The 8732-nt window shown below is 35.0% G+C and overlaps 1 long non-coding RNA gene across 1 annotated transcript; it reads left to right on the forward strand.

Moving 5' to 3' along the window:
* The first annotated feature begins 2388 nt into the window (after positions 1-2388).
* Positions 2389-8496, forward strand: LOC125362000. Its single transcript, XR_007213009.1, has 3 exons — positions 2389-2401; positions 6394-6401; positions 8284-8496. It is a non-coding gene; the product is annotated as an uncharacterized LOC125362000 (long non-coding RNA).
* The last annotated feature ends 236 nt before the right edge of the window (positions 8497-8732 follow it).

Genomic DNA, 8732 nt, shown 5'->3' on the forward strand with positions numbered 1-8732 from the left:
AATGCTAGCCCCTATGTCAAAAGTAACTGGTAAAGAAAAAAGGCCTGGAGCCGTGTCTCACGTGAAAGAGCATTTCTCCTCAATGTAAGAGTCCTTGAGTATAAACACCAGCACCACAATAAATAAATTTTAAAAAGAAGAGAAAATATATGATCACATGTGAAATTTATTTTTTAAAACCAGAAGATATGGCCTTATCTACTTTAAGTAAGCAAAGAAAGTTATAATGGAAAACATCCTATGTGTTCCAAGTCACCAGCTTATAATATCACTAACTTCACTACTTTCCCACCTCATTACTTCAAATTTAATATATGATAAGATATTTAATATAGCCAGCTAATGTTAAAATATTAGTTTTGAATCTCTTGATATGTGTGCCAAAATGATTTTAATTTCTTCATGATGGTAGAAAATAATCATGGAAATAATTGAGGACTATAATATAGAGTTTAATTTGACCTCAAACTACCTTTTCTCATGTAAGTCATCTTCAGTGTGGTTTGTTCATAATTTTGATTTCACCCTGAAAATTAGCTCTTCTATGCTGTTTTATTAACACCATAAAATTTTCAAGTATGACTTTATAAATAAAAAAGCTTTAAATCTTTAAAATATGTATATAAGAAATAATCAGTTTGAATATATTGTCTCAAGTAATAATTCCCTTTTAGATTTTCATAAATGTATCGACTATATGAAAAAATTATATAATACCAATATTTTAAAGTACTTTCAGAGCCTGATTAAAATTTGTTATGACATTTGGTCACAAATCTTGCTATTCAGTAAACTAAAAAAAACGCCAAAACACCAAAAAATGTACTAGAAAAGAAAGATGGAACTTTGTTCTCACCTTTCATTGCATTCCTGCTCTTTCCTTCTCATTTCTATATATCCTCTGTAAGTGAAATTATTTTCACTATCTATATTGGAAGACTATATCTAAGGAGATAATTTCCTAATTGATTCTTCTTTGGAAGAGTGGGTTGGCCATTCTCTAGTGTGGCACACACTCTATCAAAGTCAATATTAAATATTTACATTAATATTTCCCTCTGTGGATAGTTTTGTTTAGTTTTCTGTCATGGGGATTGAACTCTGGGTCTGAGCCCTGTCCCTGAGCTCTTCAGCTCAAGGCTAGCATTCTATAACTTGAGCCACAGCACCGCTTCTGGTTTTTTGGTGGTTAATTGGAGAGAAGTATATTATGGTCTTTCCTTCCCAGGCTAGCTTTGAACAGTAATCCCCAGATGTCAGCTTCCTGAATAGCTAGGATTACAGGAGTGAGCCAGTGGCACCCAACAGGGTGCATATAAATACATTTTACTTAGAATAATCAGGGAAAATCTGTGTTAATTTACCACCAGTGCTAAATCCTTTGTGAGTAAAAAGGCAGTCATATTTGTGAATCAGAAAGCAGCAATGAGGTTGGTCGCTGTGGAAAATGGAAAGCAGTGTGTGACCAGAAAGACAAACAGATTAGCATCATTATTAAAAAATTTGGAATGTATGTATATTATACAGTGAATTGTGGATGCTATCTTAGTCAAGAATGATGATGTTAGAAGGAACTTGAAGTCAAAATTTCTATGACATCTGTTGTTTGGGTATTTTATGCATCAGTTTGTTTGATGCAAACTTAAGATTTCTCAGATAGCATCCTTAATAAAGATTCCTTCTAAGCAGTAACAACAGTGGGCAGCTGTGTGTTTCAGTTCTCTATGTATCAGACGTAGTGTCCATAATGAGTTCAGCATGGGTGTCATCAGCTCCATTAGTAACAGAATGAACTGAGAGAACCTTTAAGGAGGGTATTAACAAAGGATATTAAAATGATTTCATAGTGAATTTAAAGGCCAAGGAATATTAAAATGACTTTACAATTCAATAATGTGAACTCACACTTGCCCTGCGCAATGTGCATTTCTTTTCCTTTAGTTACCATTACACTCTTAAAAATCTTGATCGTTCAGTTTCTTTACTGGTAGACAAGGTCATTCATTGAGTGATGCACCATCCATCTTCTGTTTGAACAAGATCATCTGTTTGAACAGTCTATGTAATTACACCATGAGTTCTATAGGCTGACCTAGGTAACAGAAAGTGATCCAGTATATTTGTTTATAGAAAAGTAACTGACAATTTTAAAACAATTATCACGAATCCTTTCATAAATTAAACTGACAACTTCCAAGACTGTAAAGATTCATACAGGTGTAGAAAGAAAATTCAAATAAGAACTCCACTTGAAGGGAAGCATGTCTAAGTTGTATTAAAGTTACTTGAAGGTTTTCCTTAAACATTATTAAGGTATTACCATCACCAGCGTGCATATAGGGCAGGAGAGTGTCCTGTACTGTAATTAACTTTAAAAACTGAATGGTTTGAAAGGTTTTCAGTATTACATGGAGAATTATCACAGGAGCCTATTTTGGAGCTTGCATACTTTATGAGTGTCTTTGACACATCTGGAAGTTTTATAGATTAGAAGTTTTATAGATGGGTGGAGATGATCATCTTTTAAGCCACATAGATTTGATCATTTTCTAGGTTAACTGAATGTCGCAGAGAGAGGGAGGCTGTTGAAGTGTACTGCAATCTATGCAATGTCAGGTAGGTTACAGGTTGACTGGAGGTGATTCATTTTGACTTCCACAAAACTAGTGTAATACGGTCAAGTTATTATAAAATGTATCTGGACATATATGTCAATCTACATAATGGCAATGAATCAGTTTTTCAAAATAATTTTGAGGCCTAGGAATATGGCCTAGTGGCAGAGTGCTTGCTCATATACATGAAGCCCTGGGTTCCATTCCTGAGCACCATATATATATGAAATGACCAGAAGTGGCACTGTGGCTCAAGTGGCAGTGTACTAGCCTTGAGCACAAGGAAGCCAGGAACAGTGCTCAGGATCTGAGTTCAAGACCCAGGACTGGCCAAAAAAATTACTTAATTAATTAATTTAAAAAATTGAGATTCCATATCCTTGTTTGAGGGGAATTAAAAGAAGGTCGAGAATTTGTTTTAAGTAATCCTGTGAAGGATTTAATTTCTAACTGGTAAGATATGAGCATTGGTATAGTAATAAAATGCTCTGGAGATAGCAATGTGGCATCAGTGAATTTGTAAATTTAATAGTGATTATTAACTGAGGAATGATGATTGCCTGGTTTTAACTGATTTAAGAAACAACATTTAATGTTACTGATTAACACGTTAAAACAGTTATAAGAGGAACTTGGTGTGTTGGATATTCTTCTGTATAAAATAATCCACTGGAAAATATACATTTCATGAGTGTTTCAAACTATATCTTTCATGCATAGTTTCACATTACTTAATGCCATATTCTGAGAAGCTGTATAATAGTAAAATCCATTCAACTCCATTACACTTTTGGATTGTGTTTTGTAAAGTAATTTGTGCTGATATAGTCTAAATACATCTAGTCAATTGCAATTAAAAATAATAGATTCATAAAAGAATAAAAATCAGCCCTCAGAAAGGTTACCTATTCCACAAAGCACCAGAAAGAACTCTGATGGAAAAAAAAATTATCACAAGTTTAATTCTTATAAAAGCAAAAGAGACCTCCTGCCAATATTTTTTCAATTAACTCATTAAACAAGCTCCTTTAAAATGAATGAGTCAAATTTCTGAGCCAAGTTTTATGCTTAGGATTTTTGCAAGCATAGCTATGACAAACTGACATGGATGTTTACTGCTCATGTCAAAGAAAACATAAACCATGTGATATTAAACAAGCCAAGGCATCATTCAAGACTGCAAGGAGAGTTCAACTCCTCTGCGAACAGAGGCCGAAGAATTCTGCAACAGTGCAATGAGCTACTGAGAAAGATTGATGGATAGGTTAGCCAGTTTGACTCACACTAATTGACTCAGGCCAATATAACTTTTACTAATTGATTCTTATTGAATTAGACTTTTAAGCTTCTATAGTAAATAAAAACACTAATCGTCTGCTGATCATAAAAAATATAACCATCTTCAAGAAATATATAATCATCTCAAAGAAATCTACAATCACTTTAAGAAATCTATAATCACCTTCAAAAACGACATTTCTGGGTTGTAAAACTAGCCCAAAGTAGGAAGTAGGTTTATACCTCAAAGGAGTAGAGAACTCAGTGGAGTAGTAAAAGAATTTAACTTTGTAAATTTTCTTTTTTTGAACAGGATATTAATTCATTTATAATCAATATTTAGACTTTCTTAGAATTAAACATTTTGAAAGAACAGTTATCCAATTTAACTGTACTACTTTTAAAATACCCCAATAGCTACACCCATATCACCACATAAGTAGATGCCAAGTGAAATGAACTCCACGTTACAGAAACAGAGTTACACTATTATAATTATTCTCAACATGCCATGTAAAATCTTACTACATTGTTTTGTCTTTTTCTTTTTCTGTTTGTTTGACTGAGTGGTTCGTTTAGTTTTGTTTCTCTTATACTCCCTACCTGTGGCTGTACCCTTGCTACCACTGTATTACATCTGAGTACCCTGGATACTGTTTGTATGGGTATTAGAACAGGGGAAGGGAGAGGGAATACCAAAATCGAGAGACAAAGAACAAAAAGACAAACCATTCAAAAAGCAACACTTACAAAACAATTTGTTGTAAACCAACTGCACAACTTTTGGGAGGAGAGGAAAAGGGAGAGGAGGGAGGGGGAAAATGAAGGAGGAGGTTAAAAAGTAGAACAAGAAATGGACTCACTGCCTTTCTTTTAAAAAAAATTATAATTACTTATTTGTTGTCAAAGTGATGTACAGACGGGTTATAGTTTCATATGTAAGGCCATGGGTACATTTCTTGTACTATTTGTTACCTCCTCCCTCCTTCCCCCTTGCCCCTCCCGCTTTCCCTCTCCTCCCATGAGTTGTTCAGTTGGCTTACACAAAATGGATGTATTCTCACTGAATTTGATATGAATCTGTAACCCCTCTCTCTGTATCACATCTTGACAATAAAGAAGAAAAAATTAAAAAATAAAGAGAATTCTCAATATATGCTTACTTTTATAGTTATTTTTGTTAATAATAACACTTATAATAATGGTAATTAATAAGAAAGACATGATAAAATAATGATCAGAGCTAGGGTGTACTCTGAGCGGTAGAGAGCTTACTTAGCATGTGAGAGGCCCTAGGTTCAATCTTCAGTATAACAAAATAAATGAACTTCAATAAAAACTCTTAATTATTTAATAATTAGAATTTGGCTATATCAAACCTTATTTATAAATCAATTTTATTGACAAGGTGTACAAAGGGGGTACAGTTTCATAATAAGTTAGTGAGTACATTTCTTTTCATATCTGCTACACCCTCATTTTTCTTTCCCTTCCCTAGTTCAGATAGGCATATATACAATGACCAGTGTACCAAAATTATATACATTAACCATGTAGGGTACTCCAAAGGAAATTCACATAGAACATTAAACGTAATGACAATAGAATCCTCCTGTGTCCTTCTCTTGGAGTTGTTTTTGTTTATCCTCATCTTATAAAATCATGTGTACAGAGCTGTTGGAGCTATTGTGATCAACTGATAGGTCTATCCTAGAACTTTTTATGTTTGTTTAGTAGTTGTTTGATTTTAGATACATAATGTAAAGTCGCTGACCCAAGCATATGGAAATACCATTTGAAAAGAAGTTTGTTATTTTGCAGACCTGGTCTCTACTGTTCCTCCTCAATCCCCTACCCCCAACAGTCATATATCAAGAGACCATGCCCCTTTGTTCTCTGTGTTTTAGCTTGTCTCGCTCAACATTATTTGTTCAAGCTCTGATCATTTCCCTGCAAATACCAATATTTTATCATTTCTAATCGCTATGTAGTATTCCATTGTGTACATGTACCACATTATTTTGGATCCATTCATCTGTAGTGGGGCATCTGGGTTGTTTCCATATTTTAGCTATTGTGAATTGTACAGTGAATTGTGCAGATGTCTTTAAGGTATCCTGAGACCTGTTATTCAGGATAGATGCCTAGGAGTGGTATGGCTGGGTGATAGGGTATGTCTATACTGAGCTTTTTGAGGAACCTCCATACTGTTCTCCAAAGTGGTTGCACGAGTTTGAACTCCCAAGAACAGTGGAGAAGGGTTTCTCTTTCCCCGTATCCCCTCCAGCATTTGTTGTTGCCTGAGATCAGAGTACTGGCCATTCTAACTGGAGTATGGTGGTACTCAGGGTTGTTTTTATTTGCATTTCCTTTACTACCAGGGATGTTGAACATTTCCTCATATGTTTATTTGCCATTTTCATTTCTTCTCCTGTGAATTCTCTCTTTATCTTCTTTGCCCACTTGATAATTGGTTTACTGGGTTTGTGGGGGGGGGGAGTTTCTTGAGTTCTCTGTAGATGACAGTTATTAGGTCTTTGTCTGTTGCTGTGCTGGTGAAGATCCCTTCCCATATGGTTGGCTGTCTTTCTAGTTAACTACCTATGTCTTTAGCTTTGCAGAAACTTTTAATTTGTAATACTCCCATTTGTTGAGACTCTCCCATATCTGTTGTGCCCCTGGACCTCTATTCAGGAGGTTCCTACCTGTGCCTATAAGTTCTAGTGTTTCTCCTACTCTGTCCTTCAGTAGTTTCAATGTTCCAGATCTGATGTTGAGGTCTCTAATCCATTTTGAGTTTATCTTGGTGCATGGTGATAGGCTAGGGTCTACTTTGAGTTTCCTACATGTGGCTGCCCAGTTTTCCCAACACCAGTAGTTGAAGAGGCTGTGTTTTTTTCCATTGCATGTCTTTAGATCCTTTGTGGAATATCAGTGAACTATAGAATGTGGCTTTATTTCTGGGTCTTCTATTCTGTTCCATTGGTCTTCAGGTCTGATCTTATGCCAGTACCAGGCTGTTTTGTTATGATGGTTCTATAATATAGCTTGAAGTCAGGTAATGTGATTCTTCCTGCGCTGCTTCTTTTTCCTAGAATTGCTTTGGCCATTCTGTTCGATATGAATTTATGGGTTGTTTCCTCTTTTTCAGTGAAGAATGTAGCTGGGATCTTGCTGGGGATTGCATTGAATTTGCATAACATTTTGGGCATTATGGTCATTTTCACTATATTGATTCTGCCTACCCTTGAGCATGGGAGGTCTGTCCAGCTCCTGGTGTCCTCTTTGATTTCCCTTTTTAGATTTTTATAGTTTTCATTAAATAGATAATTCATGTCTTTGGTTACTTTAATCCAGAGGTAATTTATTCTTTTTTTAGCTATTGCAAATGGCTTTATTTCCATAACTTTCTTTTCTGCTTGCACATTGCTGGTGTACAGAAAAGCTGCTAATTTTTGGGTTAATTTTGTATTCTGCTACTTTGCCAAAATAGTTTATTAGTTCTAAGAGTTTGAGGACTGAGTTTTTTGGGTCCTTCAGATATAAGATCATATCATCTGCAAATAGGGATAGTTTGATTTCTTCTTTACCAGTGTGGATCCCTTTGATGTCCTCTTCTTGCCTTACTGTCATGGCTTGGGATTCCAGCAATATGTTGAGCAGAAGCAGGGAGAGTGGGCATCCTTGATTCCTGATTTTAGAGGAAATGGTTTTAATTTCTCTCTAGTTAATATGTTACTAGCAGTTGGTCTCTAGTGTATGGCTTTTATTGTTTTAAAGAATGAGCCCTACATTCCTATTTTCACCAGGGCTTTTAATGTATATGGTTGTTGTATTTTGTCAAAGGCTTTTGGGCATTATCTGAGATGATGATGTCGTTCTTGGTTCTAGTTCTGTTAATATGGTGAGTTACGTTTATTGATTTGTGGATGTTGTACCAGCCTTGTGTCTGTGGGATGAATCTACTTGATCATGATGTATAATTTTCTTGGTCATTTTCTGGATCCTGTTAGCTAATATTTTGTTGAGGAGATTTTTATCTGTGTTCATTAGTGATATTGGTCTGTAATTCTTTTTTTGTTGGATGATTGAGTGGTTTGGGTTGAGTATAATATTAGCTTCATAGAATGAATTTGGTACTTAGCCCTGTTTCTATTTCGCGGAAGAGTTTGAGGAGTATTGCTATTAGCTCCTCAATGAAGGTTTTATAGAATTCATTGGTGAATCCATCTGGGCCTGGGCTTCTCTTTGTTGGAAGGCTCTTGATCACATCTTTTATCTCGCTGTAGGTTATTGGTTTATTTAATTGATTTATTTCTTCTTGACTCAGTTTGGGCTCTTTATACTTCTTTAATAATTGATCCATTTCTGTAAAATTTTTGTTCTTCAGTGAGTAAAGTTTCTGGAAATAGTTCCTTATAATTGTTTGAATATCCTGTGTATTTGTTGGAATTTTTCCAGTGGAGACCCAGATCTTAAGGATATGAGTCTCTTCTCTTTTTTTGTAAGTCTTGCAAGGGGTCTGTCAATTTTATTTAATTTTCTCAAAAAAAAACAGCTTTTAGTTTTATTTGCTGAATGGTTTTTCTATTTTCAATCAGATTTATCTCTTCTTTAATCTTTGTGATCTCTCTCCTCCTTTTCGTTTTAGATTCAACTTTTTCTTGTTTCTCCAGTTGTATTAACTGCATTGTGAAGTTATTCACCCGTTCTGATTCCATTCTTTTAATGTGTGCGCTGAGGGCAATTATCTTGCCTCTCAGCACTGCCTTTGCTGTATCCCATAGGTTTCTTTGTGAGGTATTTTCATTGTCATTGTGGCTTATGAACTTGTTAATT

The sequence above is a fragment of the Perognathus longimembris genome, chromosome 13 (assembly GCF_023159225.1).
Source record: "Perognathus longimembris pacificus isolate PPM17 chromosome 13, ASM2315922v1, whole genome shotgun sequence".
NCBI classification, from domain to species: domain Eukaryota; kingdom Metazoa; phylum Chordata; class Mammalia; order Rodentia; family Heteromyidae; genus Perognathus; species Perognathus longimembris.